General features: G+C 43.3%; 1 protein-coding gene and 1 non-coding gene across 2 annotated transcripts in view; both read left to right on the top strand.

Moving 5' to 3' along the window:
* Nucleotides 1-26,495, top strand: part of LOC126267303 (uncharacterized) — a 364,313-nt gene that overhangs the window by 161,347 nt on the left and 176,471 nt on the right. The window lies entirely within an intron of this gene.
* On the top strand, nucleotides 9,759-9,830 carry Trnat-agu (transfer RNA threonine (anticodon AGU)). The gene has a single exon. It is a non-coding gene; the product is annotated as a tRNA-Thr (tRNA).

The raw sequence follows: 26,495 nt of genomic DNA, 5'->3' as shown, positions 1-26,495 counted from the left end.
CTGATAAAGGAAACTACCCATCGCACCTTCCTAGTACTTACTGGTAAAATAGCCCAGAGGACATCTCGTCAGAAAGTGAAAACAGATCAAGCATGAAAACAGGAAGAAGGTGTACTGAATTGTGAAAAAAGAAGCAAAATAGAAACAGTGTGGTCCAAGCTCATGATATGCAACATTGAGTGAATTACAAGAACCACAACCTCGGTGTTGGACTAAAAAGCGGGAGATTCGTGTTCAGTCCTCCCTTGTGCCCCAATTTCTCTATTATTTTTCACAAAATCGTGAATCATTGACGTAATTGTTCTCCTTTTCTAGTGTTGGCACACTGCCATACTATAATTGGTTACAGAATATGGGTCATATCGTAAGAATGTATTACCGTCGCAAGTAAATGCGATGAATAGCGAGAGCAGGCGAGATGCCGCATACACCGCTCACAGAAACCAACATATAAACAAGTGTAAACTATGTTGACAAACGGCCTATTGGCTTCTGTCTCGGGTTCTTCGGCCGACGTTCATCTAATGATTTTTCTGACGTTTCGCCAGCACGAGTGGCTGGCATTGTCAAAGCTTCACCCTCCATTGCGGGTGGTGAACTGGAGCCGAGCTCGCGGTCGCAGACTATATGTACCTGGTGACGTGACCCATATATGGAGGGTGAAGCTTTGACAATGCCAGCCACTCGTGCTGGCGAAACGTCAGAAAAATCATTAGATGAACGTCGGCCGAAGAACCCAGGACAGACGCCAATAGGCAGTTTGTCAACAAGTGGCCACGAAAGCATTAACAGTTTTGTAAACTATATTACCACAAACGAATTCAAGAGTCAGAACTTTCAAAATGGAATGCAAGCGTCATAAGATGCGGTACTTGTGTATAACTGATAGGAGGTACGCACGTTTGGAGGATCCTTCCTTGCAATACGTTGTGGCAAACGGACGTTACACCACGCTACAGACACAAATTCGAATATACTCAACAGACACATCGATGACAGGATGGGTAGTTCATAATTTTGTGGAAAAAATGGATTATGAGTGAGATTTGAACACAGATCTCCATTTCGCAGTCCAACACTGTGATCAGATAACCACAACACCGTAGCTGTTCAAATTCGCTAGTTGTAGCACCTTTCCAGCTCGGATAGTTCACTCTTTCTATTTTGCTTCTTTTCTTACAGTTCGCACTATTTCCTCCTGTTTTCATGCTTGACTTGTGTTTATTTTCTGACGGGCCATCCACTGGATCATTTTACCACTAAATACGACGGGATTGCGATGGGTAATTCCCCTCGTCAGTAATATCGGTAGGGATTTTGATAGACGGATTCGTGAGGAAGGTTCCTGCATATTATTTATGATTATAGTAATGAGAACTATATATATATATATATATATATATATATATATATATATATATATATATTGTTATCTCTTCAATACTTACTTTGCGTTTCGACTGACATCTCGTAGTAGTGATTGGGGGAGAGGGGGGGTGGTGATGGTGTGCGAGGTGGCCATACAGAGGGCAGGATCATCTTTTTTGCATATTGTAAATTAGTCCTCCGCCATGTTTTTCTATCTGTATGTGTACGCTTATCTCGGAAACTACTGCGAGGATAATAGAGAGTGATTCACAAGGAATGTTTGCATTTATAATTTATTACTACTACCTCAGACAAGTCGTCCCACCGTAGATATTTAGTGCTAGATGTGCGAAGTGTGAGCTGGTCGCTAGTTACACCTTATTACTTACAGGAATCAACGGACTTGTTTCCTTGAATACACTAGTGCTAGTCACATCGTCGAAATTAAGCAACATCGGGCGTGGCCGTAATTGGATGTGTAAGCACCTTGACACACCACGCGGTGTTAGCTGCTTTTCCTTTGCCATGAAATAAGGAGTAGTGGTGGCGCAAAGTTGCCAATCACTAGACCTTGCGTCAGTGTCCTGAATTAAATTGCAGGCCTCTCCACAGTGTTACGTGAAATGAGAACGTCTGATGCTGTTGTTGGTGATCCGTCCATTGGATGAGGACGTTAAGCCAGGCGGTCACCTTGGTCGTATTCGAGATGAGTGAACTGTGTGCCAGGATCTTCTTCCAGCTTCCCTCTTCTTTCATCATTATCATACAACATACATGACATAACAGTACACACACCCACGCACATTGTAGTAGCTTACACTTACGATACACAACTAAACAGACAGCTTCGCGAACAAGGACGTCATTGTATGCGAAGGACAGAAAAACCTTGACGAAATTGAGAATTACTTGAAACCTAACGAAGGAGTAAAGATGCCACTGAATATATGAGAGAAAGTACCACGAGGGCTGAATCTTGAGGATGTGTTTATCTTTATTCTATCACGCGACTAGTTTTGGTGGCATGTATCGCCACCCTCAGACCCCACTACTGCTAAAAGACTATTTGACTTCCTTGACGCATTTATTGTGTGATCCTTGTTACTAACACATGTAGGCTAGCTTTCATCAGGAGTCTACACTCGATACTGTGTTGTCTCCAATGCAGTGGTGGAGTCTGAGGATGACGGTAAGCGCCGTGAAACTAGTCGTGTGACAGAATAAATATAAAGACATTTTAAAGATACAGCTGTGGTGGTACTTTTTATCACATATAACATCCGCTGAAGTCCTCGTCCATACAGTAAGATGGACGCCCATAAACTGAACATCATTGAACCATTTAGGGTGATAATTAGTACTAGTTACCGCTTCAGGTTTTACGAAGAAGGTATTCGGTACCAAAAGACATATTCCAAGGATTTTCTCCTTTCTGTTGTTTTTATATGTGCCAACATTTTCATCCCTCTTCCACTTAGGATTCTTTATTGCCTCTCAGGAGTTACTCTACAGTCAGATTACTCGATTTCGTTTACTTCTTGATGATACATGTACGGCTTCCCGTCTGTCTATATATATTTTGTATGAAGTTCTGCTACTAGTTCCGACAATGTTAATTCATGTTCCGTTACATAATTATTTCCCTGATAAATTTCTCATTTAATTATGTGCACCTAAAATTCCAGCTTTAATGCGCTACAAGGTTATTCAGCAACAGTCATATCATGTAGACCTATATTCAGAAAAAAATATTTCGTTCTTAACAAAATTTAAGTTTACACGCTTCGGAACTGGTACGTTGCACCTCATAAGAAGTTTGTACAAATCAGAAGTTCTTGACAGATTAAAACTGTGTGGTGGACTATAATTCAAATTCGGATCTAAGCTTTTTATCCCTCTAAGAGCTGTAATAACCAAGTGAGGTAGACAGTAGAGGTTACCTCGAGTTTGCAAGAATAAGACTGATCGATTGAAATATTGTGTACACAATGCCAAATTATCAGTTGCTGTTTAAAGTGACGTTCCCCAGCACCTATGCAGCAATGCCACCATCACACAAAGTTGTGTCGTTTCCGGTGGAATAAACCAGGTATTCAAACAGTGTCACAAGCAGCGCGATCCATTCCTGTCCCGGCAGATATTTCGAGGTCGAGATTTTTCACAATGAAAGCATCTGGAATCGGATCAAGTGACAATTTGAGAACGATATTTCTCAATACGACATTCTTGTGCAAAAGAAGAATCACGGCTTTTTTTTGTCGCGTCAAATCTGGATGAAACCTCAAGCTTTCGTTAATCCCTTCGTTTCATCAGCAGCAATTGACTGTCGTAGCTGATGTTGCAATGGCCTTTCGTAGCCCATATACGGCTTCTGACTGGTCAGCGTGCATCATTTTTAAGTCATGATGCTGTATACTGTGCTTTGTTCACGCCTGTGCGCTACCGCTCCTGTATAAATGTACACAATTGCACGAATGTTTCTGTATATCCCTTTCACGCACCACTAAGCGTGGAAGAGAACTTTCGACTCTGAGAAACTGCAGAGAAGTTTGCTGCAATATGTTTCTTCGGGAGCGATGATACTACCAGCGCAGGCATTGACACACTCTAGGACAGTATGACGTAAAGATCACGTACGTTGACCAATCACATGCAGTCTATGGGCTGTAAAGGTCTACAACACCAGCAGGCCCCACAGCCAACTACTCTTGACAAAGACGATAGAGGCGATAAAGGAAAGGCTAAAGTTTTACCCAGATTTGACACTGAAAGGAAACAGAGACTGTTCCACGTGATAGTGTTGGACACGAAACGAGATCGAATCCACCTTTTATGCCCTTAGATGTCAAGTACCAAATACGAAAAGCGAGCAGGAGATCTATCACTGTGGAGCAATAAAGAAGCGAGAACATCAAGCAGGATATCTTCAACAACGTGCCGAATATGCTTCCCGATATATAGTGTACACAGATGCGGTTCTTGGGGGTGTCATCAGTCTTCTAATGTTTGATGCTGTGTGCCACACACTTTTCACCCGTGTCAATCCTTATCTCATAGAGTAGCTTTGTATCCAACATTCCTCATTATTTTTTGTATACTTTCCAACCTCTGTCTTCCCCTTCACCTTTCACACTCTGTTGCTCTCTCTACTTCTACGGAAATTATTTCGTCACGTCGTTGATCTCCATACCATATTTTACGGACACCCAGTCGCACTTTTTTCTTCGAGATATTGTCTTCAAAGTTCAGGCGCGTCTTATACTAGAAATTAATATCAGCAGCTTACGTAATCAAGGTCACCCGTTTTCTATGTAAGCGAGCAGTGCACGCCAGAGGAATCATTCCGCTGTGAGCTCTATCTGCAACAGCATTGAAGCACTATGCCTCGGCGACGTGTGTATCGTCATCGCCGCCAGTCTTACAAATGGCCATATGTTCGATGCCGCAGGAAACTTATCTCTATCTGGCAACACTGGATTCAACGGGCAGCAGCTGTGCGAAACGACGAATTTGACTTGCGAATATTCACAAGCTTTCTCATACGACCTTTCTCCTGCCCCGCCGTCACAAACCCAGGACACCGTCTAGCGCCTCAACCTAAAATGCGTCATTGCAGTCTACGGTGCCAGTGAACTGAATTGAAAGTGATTTGCCTTAGCGGTAACTGAACAATATTTTTGTTAGTTAGTTTCGTAATGGAAAAATATAAAAGGTATTCATACAATAAATTGAAAGTAATAGCACACGCAGGATAACATGGGAACAGAGCAGCTGAGCGGCACTTCGGCCCTCCATCAACAGAAAAAAAACTTTTCGTGATTGGCAGGCTAGTAAAGAAGAACTGGAAAAGATCAGGAAGACTAAATGTGCAAATAGAAGATTGAATACAAAATGGCCAAAACTATAAGATGAGTCGGCGGGGTCAGGGATTTTCTCTGCCTCGTGGTGGCTGGGTGTTGTGTGTTGTCCTTAGGTTAGTTAGGTTTAAGTAGTTCTAAGTTCTAGGGGACTCATGACCATAGATGTTAAGTCCCATAGTGCTGAGAGCCATTTGAACCATTTTTTAGAAGATGAGTCATTGAAATGGATTCAAGGACACCGTCAAAATGGCATTGAAATTTATATCTAATTCATTCAAATACATGATCGTAAGATAGCGCCACAGGGGAACGTAAGAGACCTAGAAGATGGAACTGGTTTTTGTTACAGGTTTATGAAGCGCCATGTGCTTAGTACGCAAACCAAAACCAGAATATCTCAAAAATGCCACAGTAGCTTGAAGAGAAAACATTATCTTTCAATCGTTTTATTATTCAACACCGAAAGAAAGCCAGCGTGGAACTAAGCCTAATAGCGAATATGGACGAAACTCCTCTGCCATTTGATGTGCCGAGTAACAGAACTGATACCATGAAAGGTGCTAAAACCATAACAAAAACAATGAATGTGAAAAGATGAACTACACTCTTGTCCTTTCATGTTGTGCTGGCGGTACTAAACTTAAACGAATGATCGTTTTCAAGCCAAAGGTTTCTGAAGTAGCGCCAAGGGTTGGATGCACGAGCTGGCATGAAGTTATGGATTAGCAGAGTGTGGGAGAGAAGGAATGGTGCTTTATTAAATAAGTGTTCTCTTCTTGTGCTAGATCAGTTTAGTAGCCACCTGAAAAATTCTATGAAAGAAAAACTGAGACAGGGATATACAGAGCTTGCTGTTGCTCCAGGAGTACTTACTTCACAAGTCAACCACTCGATGCCACGATAAATAAAGCGTACATGAGAGAGAAATGGAAGAAACGGATGATATATGGAAAGCCAACATGAATCATAGCCGAAGGGAACTTTGAAACGACCTGCAATCAAACGTGTCAGTGGACAACACTGACGTGGTCTACAGAAAGAGAAGACATTCTTGTTAAATCTTTCAAGAAGTCTGGATGGCAGTGGAGATAATGTTATACAGGGTGCTCCACTGATCGTGACCCATAGTGCTTAGAGCCATTTGAACCATTTGAAGAGCATGTGATTCCCACCATTGAAAAACACAGTTCTGAGGAAACCACTGTTTTCATGGAACAAGAGGCAACATCTCATGTCTCTAGTCTAATCTGCATAGTGCAGCCTTCCATGAACCTGTTATACTGAGCAAACAGTGTAAGTGGAGGTTAGTAATAAAATCAAAATTGTACCTTTCTGAATTGTTTGACTTTTCTGCACACGTCGATTTCTTAATACATTAACGAGCGAGGTGGATGGTTCAGTCTGGAGGACGACGGTTCAATCCCGCGTCCGGTCATCCTGATTTAGGTTTTCCGTGATTTCCCTAAATCGCTCCAGGCAAGTGACGGGATGGTTCCTTTGAAAGAGCACAGCCGACTTCCTTCACCGTCCTTCCCTAATCTGATGAGACCTCGCTGTCTGGTCTCCTCCTCCAAACAACCCAAGCAACCAACCAAACAGGGTGGTCCATTGATAGTGACCGGGCCAAATACCTCACGAAAAGAAAAAAACTGCAAAGAACGAAACTTGTCTAGCTTGAAATGGGATCTGAGCACTATGCGACTTAACTTCTGAGGTCACCAGTCGCCTAGAAGTGAGAACTAATTAAACCTAACTAACCTAAGGACATCACACACATCCACGCCCGAGGCACGATTCGAACCTGTGACCGTAGCGGTCGCTCGGTTCCAGACTGTAGTGCCTAGAACCGCACGGCCACTCCGGCCGGCTGTCTAGCTTGAAGGGGGAAACCAGATGGCTCTATGGTTGGCCCGCTAGATGGCACTGCCGTAGGTCAAACGGATGTCAACTGCGTTTTTTTAGATAGGAACCCCCATTTCTTATTACATATTCGTGTAGTACGTAGAGAAATATGAATATTTTAGTGTCACTATCAAGTTTGATACTGAGTACACGAGTGTGTCACTAATATCACTTCCGTTAATGACACCTTCCAGGAGCCGAGTGCTGACGACGTCTTATCGTAGCGTTTCAATGAGTATCACAACCAACATCTTCTCCTGAAAATGATGAATACGAAGAGAAGATGTAGCGTCCGAAGCGTTGCGACAAGATCGCACCACCACTCAGCTGATATCCGAGAAAGCCGGCAGTCGGATGTGTCGTTTCTCTAACTCCTCATTATTTTCGTCATTTTTCGAGGTATTGTCCATCCATTTTCTGTACTCAACATACTGTATTGAATTTTAAACCCACGGTTGTATTTCCGTCATTGCTTTTTCGTAATATAGACTAAAGTTTAGGGGCGAAAGACTGGGTCCCTGTCGTATGCCGTTTTTAATCCCAGCACATCGTTCTTCGTCTTAGAATCTTGTTGTTGTCTCTTGGCTCTGTTACGTATTGTATTTTACACATCTTTCCTTATCGCTTTCTTCTGTTTTTCTTGGATCTTCGAACACCTTGTACGACTTTCATTCTTGATCAGTTGTCATAGATCGAAAAATCCCTTGACTGTATCTCAATTTTTCTTAAATCTTGCTTTCATAATCAAGCGCAGTGCCGGCATCTTTATGAAAGCCAAATTCATCGTCATCTAACACATCCATAATTTTCTTCTCCATCTTTTCTGCATTTTTACCAGCAACTGAGATTCATGAACTGTTTAAGTGATTGTGCGACACTTTTCTCACTTACGAGAATAAACACAATGGGAAGTATATCTGAAATTAGAATTATATTAATACCGTCAGCTACTCACGGGCGTTGATATACATCAACGGGAACAGGTGAAAATGTGTGCCCCGACCGGGACTCGAACCTGGTATCTCCTGCTTACATGGCAGACGCTCTATCCACCTGAGCCACTGAGGGCACAGAGGATAGTGCGACCGCAGGGACTATCTCCCGCACGCCTCCCACGAGACTCACATTCTCACCTTGTATGTCCACACACTACAGTCGTAGTGTTCCACCCCAACGCATTCATTACTTTGCAAGTCCCGTAAGAGTTCGGGGGAATATGTTCGCATCCGCACAGAAGGTCATGGCCGGTATTGCCAGAACTATATATTTATACAGATGTGGTGTCTGTTCTTTCGGACATGTCCGAAAGAACAGACACCGTATCCATATAAATACAAAGTATATCTGTCTCCCTCTACTCACAACTTATTCGTAGGTGACTCACATAATTTTCGTTGGCGGCTTCCTGGTAACAGGCAACGAGCTGCACGCAGCGTCATTTCCGAGCTGAACAGAAGGCAACGCCTTTTAGCTTAGCGGTCGCCAACGTCACCGAGAGGCGGCGGCGCGTGTGAAGGCGCACACCTGCAACGGAGTCGTGTTTCGCCGTTCCGCTGTTTAATCACGCCGGACACGCGCTCGCCGGCCAGCGTAATCCGCCGAAGCCCCTCAGCCGCCCCCGCCGCCGCCACCGCCGCCCCCGCCGCCGTCGCCTCCTCCGCCCTCATTTGCATAAAGTCTGTGGCTGCAGGTGAGGACAGTCTCGCAGGCGCGGGACGACCCACCTCACCCACCCTCCCCGAGTGTTGTGTGGCATGTAGGCGAGTACGCCTCAACACTTTCAACGCCCTCCTGAAGTTTTGTTTTCTCTTCTCACTCACGTAATGCTCGTCTTCGAATCGCAACTACGATATTTCTGCCACTATACGGTAGTACTTTTGCTACTTCGTTGATTACACGTGGAGCCGGTAAAAAAACCGTATTTAATGAAAACTTCTTAAACTTCTTATTCTCGTGGATTTTAATGGGTTGAATGCTAAAATACATATACAGACTGAAGGGACGAATGAAAATTCGTACAAACACCAGGATTCAAACCTGGATCTCTTGCTCAATGCACAGGCGTGCTAACCGTTACGCCATCCTGGTTCAAATGCCTCTTAGCACTATGGGACTTAACTTCTGAGGTCATCAGTCCCACAGAACTTAGAACTACTTAAACCTAACCAACGTAAGGACATCCCACACATCCATGCCCGAGGCAGGATTCGAATCTGAGACCGTAGCGGTCGCGTGGTTCCGAACTGTAGCGCCTACAATGCCATCCTGGGACACTGGCATTTCGCAACTGCACGCACTGCCTTAGCACGCCGCTTTCCTCAATCCAAATTACCCTTCTCACACCGCCAACTGGGCTGATGCGTAAATGGGAATTTGGACTGAGGAGAGCACGGAGCTAGGATACTCCGTGCAGTTTTGCAAAACAACTGTGCTAGGGTGGGTCGGCTGGTGTGGCCGAGCGGTTCTAGGCATTTCAGTCTGGAACCGCGTGACCGCTGCGGTCGCAGGTTCGTATCCTGCCTCGGGCATGGATGTGTGTGATGTCCTTAGGTTAGCTAGGTTTAAGTAGTTTTTGGGGACTGATGACCCCAGATGTTAAGTCCCATGCTGATCAGAGCCATTTTTTGTGCTAAGGTGGCATAGTGGTTAGCGCATCTGCCTAGTGAGCAGAAGACCTGAGTTCGAATCTCGGCTTTGGTACGAATTTTCATTCGTCGCTTTAGTCTGTATACATACACCATAGATGTGTGTGACATGGGAAACCCGCTGCAGCCGTATAGTTTCATCTGATTAGAGTACCTACGCCCAGGTTTTAGGCAGGATCCCTGTTTCGTTCATTGTGCTATTCCGGAAAAGTTAAGACAGCCTCTGCAGTGCTGTTAGAGTTTAGGAGGAATAATAAGTGGGCTGGGGCATGAACGGGAATTTGGACTGAGGAAAGAGGTGCGGTAGTCCGTACATTTGCGCAAAGGAACTGTGCCAGGGTGACTTAGTGGTTAGCACATCTTTGCCCCATCAGCAGAAGACCCGGGTTTGTATCCCAGCTTTGGTGCAAATTTTCATATGTCGTTTCAAAAATGGTTGAAATGGCTCTGAGCACTATAGGACTTAACTTCTGAGGTCATCAGTCCCCTAGAACTTAGAACTACTTAAACCTAACTAACCTAAGGACATCACACACATCCATGCCGGAGGCAGGATTTGAACCTGCGATCGTAGTGTTAGCGCAGTTCCAGACTGTAGCGCCTAGAACCGCTCGGCCACCGCTACCGGCTATGTCGTTTCAGTCTCCATATACAGGATGATTCACGAAGATAAGCAAATATCTTAATATGTTATTCTACAAGTAGAACTAAAGAAAGAAGTTGAGTTAAACATAGGTCCGCAAATGTTTCGTTACAGTGTTAGGGCTAATAAAAGATTTTGCCTGGAGGGTAGCAACTTTGCTAATATGAATCCATCCCAAAACTGTACGAGGTTGAAGTAAAGCACTATTTCCATTTATTTTGCTGTTATTGGTCTGGTGAAACTAATAAAACATGTCCCAGACGTGTATCTGCAGTAGCTTTCCAGAACATCCAGAGAAAGAAAGAAGTAATTTAGTAAAATTTTTAATTTGTTAACTACTTGGCCAAATTTATTTTTTAAATTCCAGACAATTGCACAAGCTACGCGATTGCAAATGTATTTTCAACATAACAGCGCGATTTCAATTTTCTCCAACGCCGTTACTACACATTTAAATGAACATATTCCCCAGAAATGGATTGGTCGTGTTGCTACACGTCGGTGACCACCCAGATCACCCGATATAAATGGTTCAAATGGCTCTGAGCACTATAGGACTTAAGATCTGAGGTAATCAGTCCCCTAGAACTTAGAACTACTCAAACATAACTAACCTAAGGACATCACACACATCCATGCCCGAGGCAGGATTAGAACCTGTGACCGTAGGAGCAGTTACCCGATTTAACACTTATGCATTGTTGAGTATGGAGATAGATGAGAGACATAATAATTTATGAGGACATAGTCAGTAGACGTAAGGCATTACTTGCTCGCAGTATGAATGCAGTAGACGAAATAATTACAACCCTGTGAAACTGAAACAAGCAAAAAATCTGTTCATATACCACCATACACATGCAGCTAAATGCATTGAAGTCAGTGGAGACATTTTTTAACATTTATTGGAATATATTGTGAAATTGTATGTACACTTTACAACGTCCTTACCACTGAGCTTTGTTGTTTTCGATTTAACATCAATCCACCTGTGCTATGGTATTATAATAGCAGATAATCTGACACAGTCATACGGTTTCAGTCAGCGTTATTACCATCATTTTTCCAAAATTAAATTCTCTACAGCTTATGTTGAAAACATTGCGTAGTTGTCTATAATTTAAAAAAAAATTGTCCAAGTAGTTAATAAATTGAAATTTTTACGAAATTACTTCTTTGCTTCTCTGGATGTTCTGGAAAACTACTGCAGATATACGTCTAGGGCATGTTTTATTAGATTCACCAGATCAACAACAACAAAAGAAATGGAAATCGTGCTTTACTTTAACCAAGTACAGTTTTCCCATGGCTTCATATTAACGAAGTTGCTAAATTTCAGGCAAAATATTTTATTAGCCGTAACTAACTAAAAATTTGCGGACCAATGTTTATCTGTATTTTTACACTTTAGTTTTGAATAACATTTGGATACATTCGTGAATCACCCTGTGTACATCACAGATGTAAAAGTCTCTGGAAGCATATAGTTTCATCCGATTGAATGCTGGACCACTGACGGTACCGCGCTATGAATTCACCAAACTGATACGCCAGTACTGACTGACCGATGGGACTTATTGATTAGGAATTTATCCTAAAATTGTCTAACACAAGTAAATTTAGATGCAGCTACCGGACCAATACACCAAGAAAAACAAACAGTTTATCAGGGTTGTCATAAGGTTTCTTGTAGCTAAGATGAAACTTTATCATGTTAGCGCTTCGCTACATTTTCAAGGATTGATGTGACGTATTTTTTCGATGGGTGACTTGTCAAGTACAGGACTGGGCAAAAATATGTAAACACCGCGACAAATGCATGCTTGAACATGAACTCAGTCAGTAACCAAGCCTGCGGTTAGCACTGTTCTATTTGGCCACGAACAGCGTCTTTACAATGTCCTCAGTCCGTTCCAAGAGTCATCTGCAGTCGGAACAGTGTTCTGTGTAATTGTGAGTGCATTACGTTGGAGTTAAGTGAATTTGTAAGTGGACAAATTGTTCGAGCTTGTATGGTGGGAGCTTCCGTAACAGAGGTAGTCGAAGTATTTGTTATTTCAAGAAGCACCGTAGCAAAGTTTATACTGCATACAGGGAAAAGTGTAAATCCACCATTCGGCAAGGCATAACGCGGACGAAAGTATGTGTTGGCTGATCGTAACGGACGGTCACTGAAGAGGACTGTGACAGAAAGTAAGCTCCAAAAGTAACTGCAGAACTGAATGTCTCAGTCACGAACCCTGAGAGAACGAAAACAATTCGAAGCGAACTGCATAAGAAGGGACCTCCAGGGCGAGATGGAATTCCGAAACTACTCATCAGTGATACAAATACCCGTAAAAGGAAAACATGATGCCGAAGCCATAATACCTGAACTATGTAACATTGGAAGGAACTTATGTTGTCGGATGAGTCTTGTTGCACACCGTTTACAGCTTCTGTACGAGTTTACCACCCAAGAGTGAGACATAGTATGGGTTTGGTCAGAATTTGGGCGGTCAAATCGTTGTATTCCACGGGCCCCATGGTTATTCTGCAAGGCCGTGATACTGCCACGAATTGACGATTTTGGCTGATTAGGTTCCTCCCGTAATACGATGTTTGTTCACCAATGGTGTCACTACATTTGAAGGTGACAGGGTCCCTGTTCACACAGCCCGTATCATCAAGGGTTAATTTTGCGAAGACGAAGATGAAATGTCGAATCACCTGCGGACAACACTGAGACAAGATCTGTTTATTATAGAGCTTCTGTGGACTACTCACTTTCATCATCGTAACCTGAACTTTGTTGTTTCTACGGTGAATCGTTGCAAAAATTAACGGGTTCCGCTGAGAGACATTAGGCAAGTAGAAATATGTGTTGAAATTTTGTGTTCTAGGTTTTTTAATGAATTCCTGCCCCGAAAATGTTTATATTTAATTTGTTTCGTGATCCACGTTCTAGTTCGGCAAGGTATTCCACTGGTGTCCTGACGACTCGGCAGAGGGTTTACCGGGTGGTACTGGAGTCCAAACGATGGCCAGCGGTTCTTGCTCATAAATGAAACTGTAAACCGTAGTCACTTCAGTATCTGAGGTCCCACTGTGAACAACAAAAAGTCTTTATTTATTAGACATGTAGATGTTGGTGAATGATTGTACGCAATAAGTGCACTTTATTTAACAATGCATACGGAACTTTAAAGAAGCTTTACGGAAATCTAAATTGCATCACTGAATAGGCACTAAATCGAACCACTGTTCGAAAAAATTTGCTACAACAAAAAATTATCGGGAAACTATGGGTAACACTACTGACTTCAAGAAATGAATTCGATTTACTTTATTTTTGACTACGAGACCATGAATCATTTTTCTTCCGTAAAAGGCGGCGGGTGTAAAAAGGAAATGGAAACGAATGCACAAAAACATTTCCGTTTCATCCATCTTACAGCAGTATGACGTAGATTCTACTGAGAGTAAGGTACAAACCAGTATACACACGTCAAAAAAAAGGTTTGCATCAGTCCTGTTTCCAGAACTCCTGAAGATAGACGTTGACTGTGGATATTGTATCACAGACCCAGTCCCTTTGACTGTTCAGAGACGTCACAAAACCCGACCAATGATGTAAACAACCATGCATGAGCAGCGTATATTAGACGGAGGGGGTCCGACAGCCGATCAGTTCCAGTCATTCCACCAGGAAGGAGATACACGGCTCGTCTGTAGTTCAACCATTCCTAGACGGTCAATACAGTGGTTCGATTGCTCCCGCATTCTTTCTTTGTGATAGGAAGGGCTCTCAACAACGGACGTGTCCAGGTGTCTTGGAGTGAACCAAAGCAATGTTGTTCGTACATGTAGGAGATACAGAGAGACAGGAACTGCCATGGCATGCCTCGCTCAGGCCGCCCAACGGCTACTACTGCAGTGAATGACCGCTACCTAAGTATTATGGCTCCTGACAGCAACGCCATCATGTTGAATAATGCTTTTCATGCAGCCACAGGACGTCGTGTTACGACTCAAACTGTGCGCAATAGGCTGCATGATACACAACTTCGCTACCGACTCCTATCGCGAGGTCCATCTTCGTAACCTCGACACCATGCAGCGCGGCACAGATGGACCCAACAACATGCCGAATGGACCGCTCAGAATTGTCATCTCGTTCTCTTCACCGATAAGTGTCGCATATGCCCTCAACCAGACAATCGACGGAGCCGTGTTTGGAGGCAACCCGGTCCGGCTGAATGCCTTAGACACACTGCCCAGCAAGTGCAGCAAGGTGGAGGTTCTCTGCTGTTTTGGGGTGGCATTATGTGGGGCCGATGGAAGGCACCGTAGCGGCTGTAGGATTCGTGAATGCCATCCTCCGATCGACAGTGCAACCATATCGGCAGCATATTGGCGAGGCATTCGTCTTCATGGACGACAATTCGCGCCCATCGTGCACATCTTGTGAATGACTGCCTTCAGGATAAAGACATCGCTCGACTGGAGTGGCCAGCATGTTCTATAGACATGAACCCTATCGAACATGCTTGAAAAGGGCTGTTTATGGACGACGTGACCCACCAACCACTCTGAGGGATTTACGCCGAATCGCCGTTAAGGAGTGAGACAATCTGGACTAACAGTGATGAATTTGTGGATAGTATGTCGCGACGAATACAGGTATGCATCAGTGCAAGAGGACGTGCTACAGGGCATTAGAGGCACCGTTGGTTGCAGTAATTTGGACCACCACCTCTGAAGGTCTCGCTGTACGGTAGTACAACAATGTATGGTTTTCATGAGCAATAAAAAGGGTGGAAATGATGTTTATGTTGATCTGCATTTTTTCTGTACTGGTTCCGGATCTCTCTGAACCGATGTGACGCAAAACGTTTTTTTTTATGGGTGTAGAAACAGAATATGTTATATACGAACACCAGAAACATTATCAGCACTGGACTGGTGTTGGTTGGTGGGCATACAGTAACAGTTTGCATGTTCGACTGCAGAGCAATAGGTACAATTCCGTAAAGTCATTCTCCTCCTTTCCGTTAGTTGTCTGCAGCAGCTATCCGCCTAGGAACGTTGCCAAATGTTTCCAAGTACTACCCATCACAGAGATGTTACGATTTCTACTCACGTTTACCTTCATTTTATAAAGTGTTATAATACATCGCCGTGTTTTCTAAAGTCGAGCAATAAGAAACAATGCACATAATTGCAGGCTAGGAGCAAAGTTATCACTTGAAAGTTCTCGTTAGCCACGCTACATTTAACTCGGACGTGATTCCAAGTCCTACTCTGAATTATCGCAGTTAAAAGTTTATTTTAGCAGACGAGGAAGGTGCTTCTAGAGTACTGTTCCGCCTCGAAACGGTACGGTATGGTAAACGCGAAACTTCCTTCTTTCCTATATTGACTTTCAAAATTTTCTGAAAAAGCTTGCTGCTAGTTCTTTGCTGCTCATAGAGACATGAAATCTTACATCTACGGAGAAAGATTTTTAGCGAATGAATATTTGTATACACATAAGAAGCCTGAAGGGATACGCCGCAGAAAATAGTATTAAAACTATTTACTGTTGCTACTCCGTCTATGGATCAGTTATCACTGTTGGCATAATTGTATGTTTTAAAACAGTACAGTCAGGGCAGAGGAGCTTGTTAATTATATGAAAAATCTTAATTTCATCCGTTACACAAAAAAGTTAATCATACGAGTTTTATCACTTGAAAAGTCGCCGTTCGGTCGAACAGCACGCACTCATGTTGTAATGTATACTTCCTGTATCTAGACACCTGTAACTACACACGAAGTTTCCGATTTTCAATCACAAGAGGTAACAAAATAAAAAGAAAGAGATAGAAAAAGAAAAAGAAGAAAGTTTTTCATGGGCTCAGCCTATCAATGAAAATATTATTCACGCCTTAATATAGCTTACCCGCAGAATAGGTACAAGGAACAAATTCATCGATGTAGCAATAACATTAGGAGGTTTATAGAGAATATTTCACTCTGCAGTGGAGTGTGCGCTGGGTTGAAACTCCCTGGCTATTTATAACTCTGCAGCACAGTTATCTCGATACACTAACGAGTAAACAGTAAATTCTACTGTTGAAGTACGGTTCTGAGAGGTTTGTAAAGAAACCACAGTTTTTCACTCACAAATGGAATTTACAAGAGATCTAAGAGGGCTGCTCCTATTATCTCCCAAACAGTTCATGTAGATTAGGACCAGTAGGGCCTATACCACTTCATTGGGGACCGCCAGATATCACTGTGAACTGTGACCTTTCTGGAAGGAAATCTCGTATCCAATCTCTAGCTGAAGTGGAACTCCCAAGCCACGCAGGTTGATTAGAAGTCTATTCAGAATAAGGGGTCAGCAGCATTGTGGAATGAAAATGTGAACAGTTTGACATCCCCTTTCGATGGCACTCACTACTAAGAGCAAATAGAGGGCTTGTTGTGTTTCTGAATCCACGCTGACTGTTTCTCAGTAGACTGTTTAACTTTGAGATCAGTCGTAATGTTCGAAGCCAATATACACTCCTGGAAATTGAAATAAGAACACCGTGAATTCATTATCCCAGGAAGGGGAAACGTTATTGACACATTCCTGGGGTCAGATAAATCACATGATCACACTGACAGAACCACAGGCACATAGACACAGGCAACAGAGCATGCACAATGTCGGCACTAGTACAGTGTATATCCACCTTTCGCAGCAATGCAGGCTGCTATTCTCCCATGGAGACGATCGTAGAGATGCTGGATGTAGTCCTGTGACCGGTTTGCCATGCCACTTCCACCTGGCGCCTCAGTTGAACCAGCGTTCGTGCTGGACGTGCAGACCGCGTGAGACGACGCTTCATCCAGTCCCAAACATGCTCAATGGGGGACAGATCCGGAGATCTTGCTGGCCAGGGTAGTTGACTTACACCTCCTGCAGCACGTTGGGTGGCACGGGATACATGCGGACGTGCATTGTCCTGTTGGAACAGCAAGTTCCCTTGCCGGTCTAGGAATGGTAGAGCGATGGGTTCGATGACGGTTTGGATGTACCGTGCACTATTCAGTGTCCCCTCGACAATCACCAGAGATGTACGGCCAGTGTAGGAGATCGTTCCCCACACCATGCTGCCGGGTGTTGGCCCTGTGTGCCTCGGTCGTATGCAGTCCTGATTGTGGCGCTCACCTGCACGGCGCCAAACACGCATACGACCATCATTGGCACCAAGGCAGAAGCGACTCTCATCGCTGAAGACGACACGTCTCCATTCGTCCCTCCATTCACGCCTGTCGCGACACAACTGGAGGCGGGCTGCACGATGTTGGGGCGTGAGTGGAAGACGGCCTAACGGTGTGCTGGACCGTAGCCCAGCTTCATGGAGACGGTTGCGAATGGTCCTCGCCGATACCCCAGGAGCAACAGTGTCCCTAATTTGCTGGGAAGTGGCGGTGTGGTCCCCTGCGGCACTGCGTAGGATCCTACGGTCTTGGCGTGCATCCGTGCGTCGCTGCGGTCCGGTCCCAGGTCGACGGGCACGTGCACCTTCCGCCGACCACTGGCGACAACATCGATGTACTGTGGAGACCTGACGCCCCACGTGTTGAGCAATTCGGCGGTACGTCCACCCGGCCTCCCGCATGCCCACTATACGCTCTCGCTCAAAGTCCGTCAACTGCACATGCGGTTCACGTCCACGCTGTCGCGGCATGCTGCTAGTGTTAAAGACTGCGATGGAGCTCCGCAGGCCACGGCAAACTGGCTGACACCGACGGCGGCGGTGCACAAATGCTGCGCAGCTAGCGCCATTCGACGGCCAACACCGCGGTTCCTGGTGTGTCCGCTGTGCCGTGCGTGTGATCATTGCTTGTACAGCCCTCTCGCAGTGTCCGGAGCAAGTATGGTGGGTCTGATACACCGGTATCAATGTGTTCTTCTTTCCATTTCAAGGAGTGTATGTTACAAAACCCTAGCGAAAATCGACCTTACTTATATATGTCTGTCAATGTTTTAATAGAAATATCCGTGGTAAGTTTCCTATCTCGTTAAAGCACTGAATTTATAATTTACCGATAGGAAATACTAATTATCTAACAATTAACTACTCTTTTATTCTAAGGTGCTGGACGTCTTAGTCTACGGGACTTGTACCCGTGTGTGTGACACATCGCGGGAAAGTCTCAGGTTTACACCCTCGCTCCTGGAGACACTGTGGAGAAGTTTGGAATTGAAACCAGGGCGATGGTACAGTGTCTCGAGGTCAGGAACATCACACCACTTCCTCTGTATCCCCTGCCGGCCAAATGCTGGTGCTGTAAATTACTTCCACTGTCAGGATCCGACATAACTAGCCCCGAGTCCAGCTTTTACATGCAGGCGTAAGTTAGCGACCCTGCTTATGTAGGCGGCCAAAGTAACCAATTGGGTTAGATCATTATGAATCTCAGAGAATACTGGCGACAACCTTTCCGGCAGACAAAATCATTTTCGCCGTTTAGTGAAGGGAAACCGGCAGTCATTCACAGCTCTGGTTTCGTTTCTGGCGGGAAGCAGTAGATCCACCTGTCATCCGCGCTCACAAAACACCGAATAAAATCAGTTGGATGATACAGAATGACACAGAATCCACGAAATCACCGAACAAAATCAGTTGCGTGACTTAAAATAACACAACAAGCAGCTTCTTTCGGGCTTTCAACAAATTTTGCCCTCTTCTTAGCCAGATATTTCTTGTATCTAATTCCTCTTGGAAGAATAATCGTACTCTTCCATCTACATCTACATGACTACTCTGCAATTCACATTTAAGGGCTTGGCAGAGTGTTCATCGAACCACAATCATACTATTTCTCTACCATTCCACTTCCGAACAGCGCGCGGGAAAACGAACACCTAAACCTTTCTGTTCGAGCTCTGATTTCTCTTATTTTATTTTGATGATCATTCCTACCTATGTAGGTTCGGCTCAACAAAATATTTTCGCATTCGGAAGAGAAAGTTGGTGAGTGAAGTTTCGTAAACAGATTTCGCCGCGACTAAAAACGTCTTTGCTGTAATGACTTCCATTCCAATTCGCGTACCATATCTGCCACACTCTCTCCCCTATTACATCCAATAATACCGCATGGTTATAATTAAAGTCAAGCTACTCACAGAGGTCTAGTGTGGCCTGTAATTATCGCACGCCAGCGAAACTTGGTAGATGTTCTAACCCGTTAATGCGACACCGTTTTAAACTGGGAAATAAAATTAGTTCCAATTTTGGCAATTAGACCGAAACTTGGCCTTGTGAATGAAAGACGGACGCATAAAAATTTGCCTATATATAATATATTAGTTAGGTTGGTTGGGTTGTTTGGAGGAGGAGACCAGACAGCGAGGTCATCGGTCTCACTGGATTAAGGAAAGACGGGGAAGCAAGTCCGCTGTGCCCTTTCAAAGGAAACATCCCGTCATTTACCTGGAGCGATTTAGGGAAATCACGGAAAAATTAAATCAGGATTGCCGGATGTGGGATTGAACCGTCGTCCTCCCGATTGCGAGTCCAATGTGCTAGCTAGTGCGCCACCTCGCTCGGTAATAGATTGTGAACTCGACGTGTGCAGAAAGGTCTAACAAGTCAGAATGGCACAATTTTGATTTTATTATTAACCACCAATTACACAGTCTGCTCAGTATGAGCATCGGAGACGGCGACGAGATATTGCATCGTAAAACGACGTGATCAACAGTTGCTTGCAAAGACCGAACCTGTCTCCGGTAAACGCATTTTTTTAGGTATCCCCAGAGCCAAACGTGACATGCATTGACATTAGGTCATCTTGGAAAACCTCTGGAGATAACAAGTTCATGGAAGGCTGCAGCCAGCCCTTTGTTACCGAGCGGTTCTAGGCGCTTCAGTTCGCAACAGCGCTGGTACTACGGTCGCAGGTTCGAATCGTGCCTCGGGCATGAATGTGTGTGATGTCCTTAGGTTTGTTAGGTTTAAGTAGTTCTAAGTCTAGGGGACTGATGACCTCGTATGTTAAGTCCCATAGTGCTTAGAGCCATTTGAACATTTTTTTGGAAAACTGCATTATGCAGATCAGACGAGTGACATGAGATGTTGCCTCCTCTTGCATGAAAACAGTCCTTTGCACAGAATTGTGTTTTTCCAAGGCAGCTCTAGAAGGTTGTCTCGATAACATGCGCACATCAGGCTAAACCTGACGGGCCCTTGGGTGTATTCTCTTCAAAGAGGAGCGGGCCGAAAATAAAGGTGCTTGTCAATCCACACCACAGAGTCACATACAGAGAGTGTAGTGGTTCTTCTTGCGGAACACGAAGTTTAACAGTAACCCGAATTCGGCAGTTCTGCGTATTCGCTGGACCCTGTAGTGTAAATTGTGCTCGTCACTGCATAGAATATCGCCCTGCTACACATCAATTTCGATCCGTGCCAGAAACCGAAGAGCAAATTCAGAACGTTGCTGCGGGTCATGAGTTTTGGGAGGCAGTATCGTTTGGATCTTGTACGGGTGCCAAAGCAAAGTAGACCATAAAACTTTCTATACTGTGACCATAGGCTGGACAATTCTCGTGACAATACACGTGCACTATCACTAACCGAGGCAGATACTGCGTGGCCAGTTACAGCAACAACCACTTCGTGAATAACAGCTACAGTAACAGCAAGCCCTCCTCTTCCAGAAGCCACACCAAGCCCTCCCATGTTTCCAACTTTTCACTGTCATCTTTTTTAAATTATTTAATGACATCAGGCCTCTCCTCAGACATTTCGGTTGGTGATACTTTCTCAGTGTAGCACTGTAATTTCTGCGATTCATATAAAACAGTTTCAAGAGCAGTGGGTGGTCTCACTGCTCGAGAGCCATACTATTCACTCACGTTATGACTTGTGAAATGACGGTAGTTTCGCTAGCAAATGGTAATTTCAGCCAACACTGTACCTCCACGAGCAGCTGCACTTTAATTATAACCAGCCGCTACATGGTGCAAATGTTCCGGGTTCAATTCCCGTTATGACAGGAACTATTTGCCTTCTAGGAAGTTTCAGTATACAGTGCTCTTTATCGAGGTTTTACACATGTAAAAAATATTTAAGGACATCAGTCACGTGAGTTCTCCTCAAGTGCAGCGATATTTCATATTAGGTACCAACTCGTTATCTGATCAAAATGAAGGCACAGATTTATTACAAACTTTCACCAACTTTGAATAAATTTCCATAGGCAGTTTATCGCTCAAATCAAAGAACTTCCTGACAGCTTGAGGTTTTAGTTTTCGTACTTTCAAAATAAGACGACTGCTTTGAGGAGCCACGTGTAAGCAGTTCTCTTCTGCAATAGGCTATTGACTTTTGTGCAGCTTGTGTAGAAAATTAGAAAAACAGAACTATTTCATTGACCCAAAAATGATCTTTGACTATCTTGAGAAGTCGACACTGTTGATAAACAACATCCAAATTCAGTTCACAGCTATAATCATTCAGGAAATTTCCAAAAATTCACCTATGTCAACACCATTATACGTATGTAGCCAAGAGAGATCGCTGAATTCGTGTTCAATTTCTATGTGTCGGGCAAACACGTTCCCGAAAGTATATTATGACACAAACAGCAAAATATAAAATTCATCTGAATAGTATATTCCTTCCCTCTGCCACGTGGGCCACTCAGTATGCTTTCGAATGAGTTGCATTTGATCGCCAATAGGATAATCGCCCAGCGATGGATAGTGTACTTCCAACTTCCGCTTCTCGTGCCTTGTACCGCTCTGTCAAGTGCGACCTACTTTGGCACTTAATCAGTTTCACAGAGCAACCGGTTTTTGACGTTATAGCACGTGGCTGAAACATGTATGGCTAACACCACATATCGCGCCAGTCATTTTACCATATTCCATCTATTTTCAGCTGATATGACTGAACGTAGCTCTTGAAACTTCAATGTCACCATTTCTGTGACACCTCACCCCATCAATGTGCAAGCGAAAATAATTGTCCTTTACTTATTTCGATCAACAACATTGCCCGTCCTGGGAATACTGTGTCCATTTAGTGACTTCTCTGTTTAAACCTCGTAACATAGTACCGGCATCGTGTGATAGAATACACGTGACCTAAGATTGCGAATTCCCGTGTTAGATGTTTATCATAGTGTGCGGGATTGTCTACAAATTTGTCATGGACGTAACAAAAGAGTGGAACTCCGAACTTTATACACATTTAACAGTAGCTTTTTCTTGGTATTGTACTTCTGATATCAGTCAGTTATAGTAAATTTTCATTTGGCATTCTTGCACCATTAGCTATGTCAGTCACGAGGAATATAGACATTAAAATTGCTGACATTGTTGAAAAAGTCATGCCACTCTCCTTCGTCTTTGAAATTCAAACACGAAATTACAAAGTTTCATCCTTTAATGCATCCTGCACTTCTTGGGAGTGCAAGTGTAGAGTATGACAGTTAACAGTTCTCACGAGTCTCTGTACATTTATGCTGCACTAAAACACTTGTCAAGTGTTTGTTTCCCCCGCAAGAGCAAGAGATCGGACACATATGCTTACTTCGTTCTCAAATAGAACTTCTGTCCTGAGGTATGTGTCCGCAGCTCGTGGTCGTGCGGTAGCGTTCTCGCTTACCGCGCCCGGGTTCCCGGGTTCGATTCCCTGCGGGGTCAGGGATTTTCTCTGCCTCGTGATGACTGGGTGTTGTGTGATGTTCTTAGGTTAGTTAGGTTTAAGTAGTTCTACGTTCTAGGGGACTGATGACCATAGATGTTACGTCCCATAGTGTTCAGAGCCATTTGAACCATTTGAGCCCTGAGGTATGTATCTATAAACCGAGTTTATTGATTAATATTGTCTCTTGGCTCTTTACTGAACTCATTTTATTTTAGCAAATTATGTATTTAAGGTCACGTTTCAGTCATTTCAGTCGTAATTTTTTTTCACATGTGAAGATTGTTGTAAATTCCTACATTGTCAGAATGGTTTACGATGTTTACAAATGCAACATCAACAAGTAAATGTTCTTTCCCATTCTAAGGAAGCAAAATATTTAATTTTAATCTCTGTTTCGCACTTTATATAGACGAGAAAGTTTACTTCCCAAATATCTTATGAATTTGAGTAACAGAGCTGGCAGTCGTTTGATTTCTCACTTTCTCTTCTGTTTCGTAACATATCAAAAGTATTTAAGAAGAGATTGCATAATTACTAAAATATTTCGTTTTCTTGCCTTTCCTGTAACGAAGAGCGTATTTTCGTATTTTTCCGGTTAAGTTGCACTTACGTAAAGCAATCAGTCGGAAACGTGAGAAACGAAATTACTGTTAACAATGCTCGGAGTGTATCAGCCGTATTTACAGTTCAGTGTCATTGGGACCTGGATAAGTAGTTATGAATCTCCTGGAAACCTGGGATACCAAAGCGTAATGACTCTTGTGGGACCCACATAAAGTATGTACCACTCTGCGAAGAATTATTCTCTGTCGCGGCCTGGCGGTGCTCTACACAGCGAAGAACTACGGTGTTGTCCTCCAAGCGGCAAAATGTCCTCGTTTGGGGAAAGATTTACAGCCAATAACTTCACGAGCAAATAGAAATACAGAACAGAAATCTTCGATTAAGTACTGCCTGAGCAAGCACGCGAATGAAAGCAGCGACCATCAATAGAGATGAACTGCCGGTGTACCCGCTGCAAGAAACTTGCTCTTTAAACCAATAAATGGGGAAGTAATTTCACAACCAGTATAAAACTTCTGCAGTGGGCAGCAAAGGTTTTCAGTAAACTACTTTTCGAAATACATGTAGATTCCGTTGCTACAAAACAATTGTATCACAAGTTCTTGTTGCTCCAAAGAAAAACTCGGTTTGTTTTGCATGTACCACAGTCAAATCGTCCTATATAGCCCGAGACACAGAAAATAACAGGAAAATTAAATACATCTAAGTGCTGTTTCTGCTTAGTTGTGTTTCTATATCTAAGTGCTGTTGTTATGGCACCACACGAGGTTTAATGGGAAAAATGATTGACGGTGTCATAAATGAATACACATATTTCGCGTGACGTGAGTTAGAATAAACATGTGCATGTTTTTTCCAGTCTCCAGAGGTCACTAACTGTCAATGCAAATTAATTTCATAAAATCGAGAACTCAATGCTCTTGTGCACGTCTGTAAGCTAGGAAGAAGGAGTGGCAAAATTGCACAACTTGTACCTGTTGTAGTAGTCTGTGACACGGATTATAAGGAAAAGTATGTGATGTAATTCCATGGTTTGCACGACTGAACGCGAACTAAGACAACGTTAACTTTCTTCGATTGGTACTATGCATCGCGGCTATTTGCAAAGTGAAAAGAAAACTGATAAGGAACTGCATTAATTTGAATGTATTTTACTATTATTATTATTATTATTATTATTATTATTATTAGTAGTAGTAGTAGTAGTAGTAGTAGTAGTAGTAGTAGAAGAATTTTTTTAAATTAGTTTTGAATAACAGGTGCAGAGGATCCTACTGCCGCCGGAGGTTCGAGTGCTCCCTCAGGCCTGAGGGTGTGTCTTGTTACTAGCATAAGTTAGTTTAGCGTGTAAGTCTAGGGGCCGATGACCTCAGCAGTTTGATCCCTCAGGAATTCGCACACATTTGAACATTTTTTTTTACATAGGATCACATAAAATCACGAATAATGGGTTATGTCTTAGTTGCCTCAGCATCTCCTGAAATTTAGGGTAGTCAGATGGAGACTCGGTATGTTCTTTGTTTTCAAGAAGCTGTCGCGGAATTTTAATCGTTCAGGTCCACAGAAAACTTCGAATTTGTACCTGGAAGAGGTACAACAAGAGGTTCTGGAACAAAAAGCTTACCGAATCACTAAACGACTAACTTGCGATTGGAGATTCGGAGGAGACTAAATCCCATTAGAAAGGGCGTAACACCAATGGGTGCAAACCTGATCAACGGAGGCTTGTTGGCGAATAGGATACGGAAGATCATCTCACTTTTCCTAACGATCCTAGTAAATGTACCTTCTATTTATGATGACAGGGAAGTAAGGAAACCCAGTTTTGGACTGAAAAGCTTTGACGACCAGACACGCAAAAGTAAAGTATGTTTCAGTTGAACATAACTAATGGAATTCGAGTGTACACATCGAAATTTGGCGTTCCATTACTATTGCCGAGAAAGATTTGTCACTCTGCACCGGAGTATGCTCTGATTTGAAACTTTCTGGCAGATTAAAACTGTGCACCGGACCGGGAGCTGAACATCGGACCTTTCCGTATCGCGGCCAAGTCCTCTGCCGATTGAGCTCTTCAAGGACGACTCACAACTCATCGTCACAGTTTCACTTACATCAGTAACGCTTCTCAGCCCTTCGGAACGTAGTGTGTGAGGGCGGGTCGTGCGTCGTACTTGGATAGCTCAGTCGAAAGACGAATGAAAAGCAAAAGGTCAAAGTTTCGAGTGGCGGTCCGCCGCTGTTTTTATCTGCAAAGACGTTTGTGTTGTTCAAAATAAAGGCGATTGTATCATAAACATGCAGTCTTCATAGATATTATAATTAAACATGAGCCAAGATGTCTGTGTTTGCTCTCCTTCATAAATTACGGATTTCACATTGTACCAAAGAAAGTGGTTTAACGTCTGACGATCTAGCTAGCCATGTTACAGCAACTCATCTGTATCATCCCACCTCATAAATTTGTTTCTATATTTCGTTCTGTCTTCAAGTTCTTAATGGTTTATGCTAATTTTTTCATGCACTTTCGTAAGCCTGTTAGGTCTGTCTCTCAGTTATTCAAAACAATATACAATTTTTCTTGGCTGTCTGCCAGGATTTATTCTTTGCCTGTGGCGATGGATCAGTAATCTTCTTTTCCAAATATTGTCTGTAATTTCTTCTACATGATATTATACTTTTATACGTTATTTATTTTATTTCACATTCTTAATAGCAATTACGAAATTAAATTTATAAGAACCGTTATGACAGTTATCTTTTGCCAAACAGGGCACAAAAATTAAATAAATTGCTGAAACAAACACGTCGTATTTCGCAGAGAAACGCACTA

This window comes from Schistocerca gregaria, chromosome 4, assembly GCF_023897955.1.
Source record: "Schistocerca gregaria isolate iqSchGreg1 chromosome 4, iqSchGreg1.2, whole genome shotgun sequence".
Classification (NCBI taxonomy): domain Eukaryota; kingdom Metazoa; phylum Arthropoda; class Insecta; order Orthoptera; family Acrididae; genus Schistocerca; species Schistocerca gregaria.
This window is presented reverse-complemented; position numbering and strand designations above follow the sequence as displayed.